Here is a 13015-nt window from a genome sequence, read left to right on the forward strand (position 1 = left end):
TGCTGTCTTTGAAGCAGATTTGCACTAAACACATTTGGGTAACTGCTCTGAGCTGCTTGCAGTCTCTGCTCTAATTGACAATGGTAATAACAGGCTCATTTTCATCAATGGCTTTGAGAATTCAGAATGAGCTTTTACAACCTGGAGGCACTTCATTCTTTCTTCATCTTAGGCATTCAGAAGATGGAATAAAAAAAAAATAAAATTAGCTATGTGAAAGCTAAGGCTGTTTCTTAGGACTATATTCTGTTCTTGGTCTCATCTAGCATGACTTCAGGGCACAGTAGAACTTAGTATTATTTTTCTTCTTTCCATTATTGTATCATAGATAGAGGGATACAAGCATGTAAACTTTTCAACAGCTTTCCTACCAGAGTTCAGTTGATGTCATCTTTGTTCAGTTCATATTGGTGGTTTCTGCACTGTTGTCCAGTTTTTTTCTTTCTAGTTCTGGTGTATATCACACAGATGGGAACTCCTCACCTAGTTCACTTCTGGTCTCCCACCAGCACATGGTGATGTTTCCTCACCTTTTTAGCTTAGATTAATTCTATATTCAAGTATAGAAGAGCAATGCAGCCTTAGAGGCCTGCATTGTAGGCATTTAAAATTAGGTAAAATGGATCCCACTTTGGAAGTCTTGACTATCATCACAAAATTACAAGCCAAGGGAACACTACAATTTTAGGAGCAACAATTATGCCTGGTAAGCAAGCAAGAGTGCTGTGATTTAATAAATAAATCCTGTGCATAGTCTGAAATCCTTTGTTCATGACAGACAGATTAATTGATACTGTATGATATGTCTGATGTTGCTTTAGGAAAAGAAACCAGAGCTCCAGACTTTGTTTGTTTAACACCATTCACACAAAATTGATTCATCTGAACTATTCAGGGCATTGGGTTAACATCTAAAGTTACCCAAAATGAATCCCTTTTTTGTTGTTTTGCTGAAAGGACATGCTTTCTCTGATAAGCAACTGTATGTGCTTTCAATAATTTTCAGCATATTTCAATTCACACAGTGTAGTAGAGGCATAAAACATGCACAGCATGCATTCTAAAAGCTCGGAAACACAAAACCAAATCAAAACCAAATTTCTTTAAACAATTTTATTTTTCAAATACAGTTTAAACATTATTTTTAAATGATTGAATACTGACAATCCTGGAATCATTATTCCCAAGAAGAAATATATAGCAGAATTTTTCCAAAGAGTAGGCAGTACATGCATGCCAAGGAAACACAGCTTAAATCCCCGAAAGAGCAATGTCTGGTGACATGCAGCACAGCAGAATTGACATACAGATTTACATGAGAATAGAAGAGCAAGTTTGTGCTTTCTTGATGATGCATTAAAAGCTAATTGAAATCAATAAAAAGGCTTCGAAATTCCATAAGACAAGATTTTCTTGAGTAAAAGCTTGTGTTTGGAGTAAGAGCTCTTTTCTCATTCTTATCATGATGCTTATTAAGATCTTTAAGTTCAACATGATTTTACAGACTGTGTTGTTCTGATGCCATGAGGCTTCTCAGAAGTATCAGTGAGGATGAAATTAGGTTTATAATTATCATTAACCTTAATTTCTATGTCTTGGTATGATCAACACAAAGAATAAATGTTTGAAGGCATAGTAAAACAATGTGCCTACATATAAACTCCATAGAGCAATATTAATCTTTATAATAAATTCTCAAAGGCAAGGTTTAATCAAATAATATCATCAGGTAAATAATTAGGCAGTTGTTAGCATATAGGTCAACAAAAGAGCCAAGAGAAAGAGAAAAAAAATTTATTGTAGTGTTAATGAAGGAGCAAAGCAACAATATTATGAAGTTTGATGCCCATGGGAAAAATGTTTCCTTGTATCATTGAGTTATCTTGAAAAATACTTACAGGCAGATGTTTTTGCACGTTCCAAATAGAAGAAATAATAAGTCTCTGTAAAACATGTTCCATATAATTATTTTTAAAATTAATTAGCATTTGGAAAAAGAGCATCAAGAGGTGAAAGGTTTAAAGTGACGCTTTCAGTTCTATGTATCTAATATCACTGATGGATGCTAATGCAGAAAGTGAAAATAATTCACCAGTACTTCTTTTTCTTTTTAAGCCCCTAAAAAAACTCCTGCTATAGCAACACCAAGTAACAACACCAAGCAGCAGCAGTTTTGCCAGTGCCACCTGACTTCTTTTAAGATGTGATGAATCCAAGTTTGCTCAGATTCAGCACTGTGCTATCAGTCACCTTACTATGTGTGGAGGTTGGAACAGAAATCATACACACACACATATGCCCACACACCTGCTTAAAATTCTGATATACTTAACCTAGTTACATACCAAAAGATAACACATCAGAGATGACTGCTGAGCTGCAGCAGCAAAATGTGGCGAATGGCAAATAAAAGAGGAGTCCTCTTTCTCTACCAGAGGAGGTGGAGGACCTGCTGCAGATACGCAGTGGCACTGCCCAGGTGCAGCATCCTTACCCAGAGAAACAGTGCTGGAGCAATTCCTGCTCTCCCTCTTCTGCTTCTGTCCCTGTTCCTGCAGGGGCTGTGAGTGCTCTTTATACCTTCTTGTTATCTCCTTTGTGCTTTCACACTATACAGGGCATTCTACATGCAGTGCATACGTGCTCCTCGTCCCTGCCGTGCCTGAGCCAGGTTCTGCCCAGCTCTCAGGGCTGCATCGCTTCAGTGAGCAGCAGAAGAACAGATGAGATTTGTATTCATGCCCTTAGGACCCCTGATGTCATACTATGCTTTACTCTTGAGACGTCTGCTTATAGACAGGAAAAAATATAGTACAAATGACCCCTTTGCCTTGGAATTAAATCTAGTCAGTAATTACAAGTCTCTAGTGGATTCAGTCCATTTTCCAATTACACAAAAATTTAATCTTTATTTTAATGACTGTGGTACACTTTATGTCTACAAGCATTCAACATAGAATCCTAGAGCCCAGTCAAGCTGTGTGTTGATTCATAAGTACAGGTATAAAATAAAAATTTATTTAAAAACCTAAAAAAAAAAAAAGTGTAATGTTTTACAAATTAAAAAAAAAAAAAAAAAAACAAAACAAACAAACAAACAAAAAAAACCAAAAAAAAACCAACCAAAAACAAAACAACCACTATTACTTTTTTAACACTTTTTTATTATCAAAGAACAGTTATTACATTTCAAAGATTCAGGCACAAAACTCCAGGCTGGAGGGAGGCACTTTATCTCTCTCAAAAGTAGAAGTTAAAAAATTTTTGCTGGATTTAGACACATATGGTGGACTGAGAAAGGTGAAGGAGATGCTATTGTGCATTCAACCACAACTAGACACTCATCTGAAGTGTGACGGATCATGGTTCATATTCCTGTTTTCTATATGTTTCTTGTCAAGCTCTGTAAAACAGGTTTTTCTTCTTTAGTAACTCCAGCAGGACCTTACCCTGCGTTGCCCTGAGCCCCAGCAGCCCCGTCAGGCCTCCCACAGGGGTGAGGTTGAGCTCAGCACCCTTACACATGGGCTGCACAAGAAATCACTGGTTTTGAACATCTTTTTGGACCTGGGGTGAGCTCAGGCTGCACAGAAATCACTGATATGAGTCTGAAAAGATTCTCTATACTCCTAAAGTAAAAATTTGTTGAAACCGAGTTTGCCAGATTGATCTTTCCCAGCCATTCCTATTTAAATCATTACTCTTTAAAGCTAAAGGTCTGACAGGATCAGAAGTTTAAGTAGATTGTTCTCAATCACCCTTTGAAGAGTTCAGCTCAATGTGTAACATACAGAGCCTGTTCACTAGACACCCAAGTTTGCTGATTAAAGACAGAAGACAATAACAGTGGCTGAAGTGCCCTGGAGGACTTAACTCAGTGGGGTAGTGCCCATAACACATCTCACCAGCCACCAGAACTAGGCATTTGAGTGACAGCACTTATTTTAAACCTCACATGACAGCAGGGGCTGTGGCATTCACAATATTGCTCGAAATCCAGAGTGGTATTGAAACTAATCTTAAAAGTTTAATAATAGAATAATTTACAGAATTTCACAGAATCATCTAGGTTGGAAAGGACCTTGAAGATCATCTAGTCCAACTGTTAACCTAGCACTGACAGTTCCCAACTACACCATATCCCTCAGCACTATGTCAACCCGCCTCTTGAACACCTCCACCACCTCCCTGGGCAGCCCATTCCAACGCCTAACAACCCGTTCTGTAAAGAAATGCTTCCTAATACCTAGTCTAAACCTTCCCTGGCACAACTTGAGGCCATTATTATACCTGAATTTAAAAATTTATGTTGTAGATTAATTAAGCTTTAACAAAAAATTGAGTAGGATCTTGTTAATTAAGAGAAAAAGTGCTCATTAAATACATCCTCCTCAGTCCAGCCCAACTGACCTTGTGTGTTAGTAAGTATCAGCCACCCAGAAAGGTTCTTGGAAAAGTGATATGCTTGAGTCTCTTATCGACATTCCCGTTTGTGTGTATTCACTGTTAAGCAGTTACCCTTTCAAGGAACCAGATAGAGGTACACTATGGGCTTTTAAAAAAATTCTTCAACAGTTGTAAGCATAGATTTTTGAAGAATAGATTTTTTTCACATTTATAGATGAGAGTAAAAGTGAGTGAGAGTATGTAAACTTTGGGGTTTGTGCCGAAATTGCTGATTTCATTCTGTGTTAACCAGAACAGCAATAATAACAATTTTAAACAGCTATTTTTATTTGTAGAAAAGGCATTAATTATTACCAAGATTCCCTGGTGATCTGAATTTTAATATTACTTTTAAATGATATTCTTGAATCTGTGATACATTTCCAGTATCAAATACATTTCAATCAGTCTTCAAAAACCTTGATTCAAACTTCAAAAGAATATGAAGAATGCTGACTAGGCAACAGCCTAGAGATATAAGAATAAGGAATAAATGAGTGATTAAATTCTCTGAGGAAGAAAGCCCAGGGGCTACATAAATCTGGAGCACTCCCCACAAATATATGCTATAATTTTTATTTAGAATACATCAATTGAAGATGAAGACAATATGTCTACACATATGCTGATATAAATATGGTGATAAAGTTAAAAGAAAAATAAGCTTTTCTAAAATTATAAACTAAAACAATAAATGTTAATAAGTATTTTATGGAAAATTGCTTTGTACAGACACTAATAATTTCCATGTATTTTAAATGCTACTAACAGTGATGTAACTACCCAGAAGAACACAATTAAATCATTTTTATATGTTATTTAGAATAAAGATCAGTTGTAAGCTGCAATTTTTACATCTTCTATTAGCATTTGTGAAACTCAGATGTTTAAGCTTCACATCGGAATTTTTGTTTCTGACATTTAAAGGTTGTTGATTTTAAAGTAAGCAGCAGATGGCAGCAGCGACAGCAACATTGCACCCAGGTTTACTCATCAGGCATTTAGGCTAGGTATACATAGATAGCAAGTTTTGTAACTTCCAGTAGACGTCAAGGGGAGAAGCTACCCTATCTGATTAGTCTGGTCCTTAGTTCTAAGGAAAAAATTGTGTGTAAAATTGCATTTTTGCCTGAATAAAATGTTATGTAGAAACATGTCTTTACAAATATTCTCTAAGCCACGTCAATGCTGAGGAAGTCTTGGCTTTAGAAAGCAGTAAAGTCTGTGAGTGGATTTAACCCTTTAAAAATTCACAATTTTTTTTTTATTAAAAATGAGAAAAAAATTCTTTAGAGCAAGAATTTTGAGGCATGGACTTAACATAAATAAGATGTAATCAATACACAAATTTATTTTTAAGGTCCTGTGCTGGCGCAAAATGTTCATTTTTACAAGCTTGAGGTGTTGCTGACAGCCCATGCTGCTCAGCAGTGATGATGTGACAAGATTTCAGACTTATGGGGCAAACAGGGGTCTCCTTTAGAAGTCCCAGGCTGTGCAGCTGAAGGTAGTGATGAAAAAACTAACCATGAATCCTGCTGAACTGCCACTGATACTGCTTTTTTTTTTAATGAAGCATTTGCATGCAAAGTGTGATTTTTGGAAGGCTAGCAAGAGGTTTTAGAAAATCATGGAAAAAATATACCTTTTAAAAATTAACATTACAACATTAAATACATGCTAATGCTCTCATAGTCATACACACTTTTGCAAGTCAAATGAAAAAGCATTTTTAATAGTCTTTATGATGATACTTCTCTGCTAGAACAGGATAGTCTTTTATCTGGGGGTTTGCCAAAATAGAGTGCAATAAGACACTATTTCTTGTTCAGAGTAGGGCCAGAGGAACTAAAATTTAAAGTTGTGTCTCCATCTGCCACCTTTCCCATACTCCACCTATGCCAAAACTAATGAATGAAGTTCAGAATCAGACACTCTAGTTTTAAGCTACAAGAATTGTACCAATAAACATTTTAAATTGCAATTTTATGTATACCACTACTTGAATATTAGTAAACCAGATTCGAAGATATAAATGAAAATCCATTGCTGAAGGATATATTTTTCAGCACTGCTTTACTGATGTTTCCAACTGATTTCAGACAAAGAACTATTTGGAATATACCTATATATAGATAGATCTATCTAATGGAATATATTCCTCTTCCCCACCATCAGATACTGCTGAATAAGTGTGATTCTGCAGAAAGAATTTTATAAAATTTTGATCATTAATTGCTGGACAAAAAAGTAAATCTCATTGACCAATTTACCAACTTAAACCCCATCTTCTGTCAGAAATCAGAAACAATTAGATATTTAAACATTGTCTTACAAGGCTAACTAAAGATTCTTATTTTCGGTCAAAAGTAATTTCTTTTGTTTTCTTTTTCTAATGATGCTAGCTTCTATCAATCTATATCATGGTTCATCATAGAATGTTTAACAGGAGAAAGAGCAGGTATCTATCCAAGCAAGTTTACAGTGTGATGTGTATGTTAAAAAGAATTGCTCATGCTTTGCCAGCTCTGGAGAGAAGGGGCAGTTCAAACGGGTGAGCAGTAGTACTCATATCTCAGGCAATCCAAAAAAGGTAACATGAGGTCTTGTTATGGTCTTGCTGCTCAGCATAGCTTTTAAAATACATAGTCATAGACAGAAATAGAAAAAAAAACAAATCACCACATATATTTGTGAATTGTACAGTATTTTTTCACCTATAAATATACAACTAATTGCAGGCCAACATTTTTAAATTTAAGTTCTAGACTTTTCTGTAGAGAGAAGGTATTAATAAACAGAAATATTCATGAAGACATAATTACTGAACAAGATTTTAACATTTTAGTAAGAAAATCCACCTATTCTTCTTGCATTGCAAAATACAGTCATGTGGGAAAATGCCTGAAGAGTCAATACGAGAGTGCTGACAGAAGCCTTAGGTATCCCAGGTCAATGCTGCTACATGTGCACTTGGACACACGGATGAGAGAACATCATGTCCCACTCATAAATAACTACATCTAACAAGGGGTCTCTTTTAACATATGTGAATAAAATTATCCTATACCTTCTTTCAGTTCATCTTGCACAAAATTGAAGTTATTGTTGCAAATGAGGCATATTACAGATCACTGAAATTAGGAATGCAAGAGACTAATACTAGCTTGTGTCTTCTACCAAGGCAATTTTGTCCATATGATCATGTACATTTTTTAATAACCAAAAAAATGGGTCATCCAACATTTTTATTGGAAAACTGTTGTTTAATAGGTTTTCCCATTTGAATACCCATCCTGGTGACCTGCAGTTTTAGTTTAGTTTAATCATATAATTTCTACAGCTTCAAAAAGCAATAGCATTATGTTAACAGACTATTGGTGGCTGTGAAGATGTGACAGAACATTGCCAGTAACCTGTATGTCCAAAAAATCATTAATCAGAGACCAGAAACTCAGCAGTTTCTTTGTGTTTATGTATGTGTTTCTTCTTTCACCTGGTAAAACACGAAGTATTGTGGAAAAATTGACAACATCTTCTTCATTTGGTAATACACAGTTTCTAACCTCAAAACTGATTTTCTGTACCTAGTCATTGACTATTGGATGTGAATGTGACTCTCCCATGCTGTCATGAAGGAGGAAGAGAAGACTTGACTAAGGAACAAAGGTGAAAAAAACCGTCCCTTTTCACAGTACACACTGCAATTAAGAAGAATGTTTCTGCTTTCTGAGTATCTTCAAAAATTCATTAATGTTTCTATTTCTATTTTAATTTTTCTTTTGGTAAACACTGCAAATAGTATGGACCTGCTCCCCCAGACTCAGTTAATGTATCACAAGCAGTTGGCAATTCTGGTTATGGAAATGAGCTGGAGCTGGAAAGTTCAGACAAACCACCTAGATATCTTTTTTTATAAGATTCACAATACATTTTATCAATAATGAGCAAACACTCTGTCTTGCCAGAAGATGGTGTCATAACTCCAGAAAACATAGACTTGTGTTTTACTCAACAAGAAAGCAGAAGAGAAGTACAGATTTTCTTTTTAACACTGCTATAGAGAAATTTTAACCTTAAACATGCAAAATGAAGATAAAATCTACCTATGCAGTATTGAGCCCCAAGATTATTTCAGTTTTGGGGGCTTCTTAAATTTCTCTGGTGTTAGGAGTTTTCTTGTTTGTTTGCTTGTTTTCTTTATAGGAAACTACTCAAATGAATAATTAAATACTGTACATAATCCAGAGTTTGGTTTCCCTGGGTTGGTCTGTTCTTTACGTTAGTTTACTTCAGTAAGTATGATTCTGTTTAACTTTTAATTCATATACTGAAATTTGTAAGACTTTTCTACAGATAGAAGATTGATCCAAATACTGTAGCTCTTATGAACTAATAGCGAAAGAACCAGACAGATATTTTGTAATGATACATAAAGCAGCATTCTTGATTTCAGGAGTAATTTGGGTCTGTAAGACACCCAAAGAAAACATGATCGCTTTGGGAAGCTCAGGGCCATTCCAGAACGTCCTCTCCTGTAGCTAGCCATGCTTCAAACCAGCATTTGTGGTCCATATGAATTGCACATGCTCTGCACCTTCCTTGTGCTTTTCATTTTATTGTTCATTTTGGAATATTTTAACCTTAAAAAAACCCAAACATCCTGCTTACCTGTATTTTACAGAACTTGAGATGATCCAAGGCAGAAATAAAAACTGGCAAAAAGTATTGCCATTTGCCAGGTTCATAGACAAGGACCTGACATAAGAAAGAGAAATTTAACTGACGTCAGTTCTGTTAGTACCATAAGTTAGCAGAGTTGTAAATATTTTTCAGGCAACTTACATCTGAACTTCTTTGAATTTGCTACATGTTGTTTAGTAGAATGGAGAGTTTTCTACGATAAGTTCTTCAGTCATGAAAGGACCTTACTAGACTGATTAGATGCTCTTTAAGGTCCCTTCCAACCCAAATCATCCTATGAATCTATGAAATTGAGACCTAACTTGGCAGCTAAACCCGTTTAAGATCAGACATAGGAGCAGTCTAAAGTGCTGGAGTCTCATCTAAGGCCAGGTTATTTACAGGGTCTGGCTGCCTTTTTAGCAGGTGCCAGAGGGAACCTTTTAAGATGGATCCTGGTTTTCTACTCTAGGACATGTTTGATGATACATGTAGAACCCCGAGCTGGGTACAGCATGGTCTATCTATACTACTTATAAACTCAAAGAATAACCAAGAACCTCTTTTCCCTACCAAAACAGATGATTCAACTGAAATCATACACACAGCATATTCCAAGTTTAATATTTTTTTCTGTGATGCTGCCCATTACTAGAATCTACGTGCAATGTAACCCATAATCTCCCAGTGGCATCAGTCTAAAATTATTTATGCATCTTGGCTAAATTTATTATGTATTTTATTCCATTTCCTATAACTGCCATGATTTCTTCCTTCAGAATTTTTAGTCAGTGACCCAAGTCAGAAATCTAAGTTATTGACAGATCTCAGAAGACAAAATCGAGATCTCTTGAAAATATCTATCCACAGACTTCTTTTAGATATTACAAATTTTATGTCAGCTTAGAAGTGATAATATTAATGATGATATTCTCAAAACTGACCAGAACCATATTTATGCATAATAAGCTTTATTGGTCACAAATTTTTGTGTTGATAGAAGTGTAATAATTACCTTTATTTTTAATGAAAAATTGCTAGAAATACTTAAAGGCAGTATTAAAGCTTATTAAAGCTTTGTAATGAGTTTGCAAGACCTCAAGATTGAGGCTTGTATGGCTTGCTCTCTCTGGACTACTGAACCTGCATCTTTGTTTTAACTCACCAATGGCAAGTTTGGAGCTGCACAGAACTGGGTTTAGGGGTAACAAGGAGAACAAACAGATCTAGCATTTCATGTCTAACAACGCAAATATCATGGCATATAGTAAATTCAGATGTAACATGGAGGTGCAGACCAATGAAGACAGAGAAAGGTGCGAATGGGTGTTAGTAAACATTTAGAATTAACCCCATGTTCTGCACCTGATGGGTGATGTAAGAGCGAGCCAGTGCAGGATCTCAGCGAGACCTGACAACAAATGCCTTAATAAGCTACTTGCTGTAATAAGACAGAATAAGAGGAGGAATCTAGACAGGGAATTAATTCTTTCTGGGCAGTCTGCATTCATACAACATCATATGGAGCCTGGATGGATTTTCCCCCAGTGTGCTGTGCAGAGCAGAACAAATCCCATCCATGGAGAGATGCTCTCCCTTTTGGTCATGTGAGCAATTATATAATTTCCTTGTAAGAAAACTCTATTCCTAAAGGATGTTCTCATAAGAACTTCCTTGCTGTACTGTTAGATATTGGTGAGGCCAAGCAGGTGACGCAACTGCCAGACATGGCCTGCTCCAGATCACTATCTACACCAATACAATGTCTGCCACAAGGTTCCCAATACGTCTTACATAGATCTGAGCATGAAGAAGAAGAAACCATTGACATGAACATCATATTCCTCCTGAAAAAGGGCTCCAGATGCTGACAGCTCACCACCTACCACTGCTAGAAAGAAGCTGCCAGCCTCAGGAGCCAGAGGAACAGGGGAAGGATGAGCATAACACCAGGAAAGTGGTAGAAACTAAGTGCGTGTATAGCCATTTTAACTGGTTTATTACTATTACTAAGTCTTAATTCTGTGTTCTAACTGTATTCCTCTTTTTCTCTAACAATTAGATCTGGGATAATAGTGATTAAAATCTGAAGATTTTGATTGCACTAGCAATAAATTCCTGGCTTTATATAAATATAAGGTGTGCTTCCTCTTTGCCCATAAACAAGATTTGAGTGTTACACAGTCTTCGTCTGAATGAATCATGGGTGGACACTTCTGGAACTTGATTCATGTGTAAGCACACAAGCATCTGGATTTCTCTTCTTTTTTCCAGTCTCTCTCACCTCCCCACTGTTGTAGTGGTGAAGGTCCAGCTCCTTTCTAAACCGTGCAGACTGGCAGAGGCAACACTATGATGCTCACTGTTCTCCATGTATTATTATATTAATTTTTTAAGACCTGTGGCAAGAGATTGAATAGGACTTCTTCCATGATGCAGTGTTTCTGTACTTCTCTTGGTGTCTATCAGTGTTAGCCTACACAAGTTTTGTGTGTACTGGAGAGTGAATGTCTAGCAGTAGTTTCTGAAGACAAAGTGTTGTGTCAGTCATACTCAGCTCTCAAATAGCATATACAACAACATAGTCCCTTTTATATTTGGATGAGCACTCCAAAATCTCTGTAAAAGGTTACATAACAAAGATTAATATTTCTTAAAAAGAAAAGTCATTCTATTTCTGATCTCTAAGACCTTATCTTCAGAGGAAACAAACAAATCTTATTTTTTCAGTTATCTTGAGAACCAACATTCATAATTCCACTAGATACACAAAAAGCAAACTCAGTAGAGGTATTGCTTTTAGGACATACTGTTATCTTCTGCCCCTCTACTAAATTGTTATAGAAATTATGTCTCTCTCTTCCGTCCAGAAGATAACCACCTCATCGTATTTATTTCTCTGCCTCTCCTTTCCTGCCCCCCTCCTTTTCCTCTGAGAATATAGTCTACTCCACAATCATCAAACACCTTTTCTCTCAGAGATGACCCTACTGACACCTGTCTATCTAGGCCCTAAACAAATGTTTTCAATTTCTGCTTAGCTTTAAAATGCTCCAAGTCTACCTTAAACACGAAGAAGGGCTTTGATGCTCAAAAGTTTGCCTAATTTTTCCAGCTAAACCAACTACTCTGATGAAACATATTATTTCACATAAAACCCCATTTTTGCTTGGTAATAAATGTCAGAAAAAGCTATCTTGATGAATTACTTCATCTCTCTATGGAAACCAAGCTTTCATCAAGGGAGTTTATCAATTGTTCTGCTTTGGCTCATAAGCTGAAGGATTCTTACTGTTTTATTTGTGTGAAGAAGGTACATGGTATTTACGGAGTCGTGATTCAGTAAATGAGTTTTGAGGAGTTCATGACTCATTCACACCTGGTATTTTGATGTAAAAATCAACAGTAAATCTCTTCCACTCCAAACTTACTTGGTTGCATGTTGATTTTGATTTGGATGTTAAGCCTGTTTCTAGCACTATACCACTTCTAGCAAGTTGTCCCTCAAATACACGAATATAAAAGAAATGCCTATTATGACATTGTCTAGTATATTCATCTAAAATTGTTGCTTGATTTCTGACAGATGTGTTTCTTACTCCATTCTTGCATCTCTTTCATAGATGAAAATAATCTCTCTTTAAAGGTGGAATATTTTTCCACCTCAAGGAGAACAAAAATGATACTTTTAATGAACACAAACAGGTCTGTTACTGTAAAATAGTACCTGTTTATCAGCTTTTGATCCTTCACCTGGTCTATACCAAAACCCCAAGCCTAGGTTGATAGCAAAGAATCTGACAGTACAGGTATAGGGTAATACCATTTGCTCTTGGGGAAGAGCAGAAGTCGCAACTGCTATATTATTGCTCACTAAAGCAATGTA

This window comes from Strix uralensis, chromosome 5, assembly GCF_047716275.1.
Source record: "Strix uralensis isolate ZFMK-TIS-50842 chromosome 5, bStrUra1, whole genome shotgun sequence".
Classification (NCBI taxonomy): domain Eukaryota; kingdom Metazoa; phylum Chordata; class Aves; order Strigiformes; family Strigidae; genus Strix; species Strix uralensis.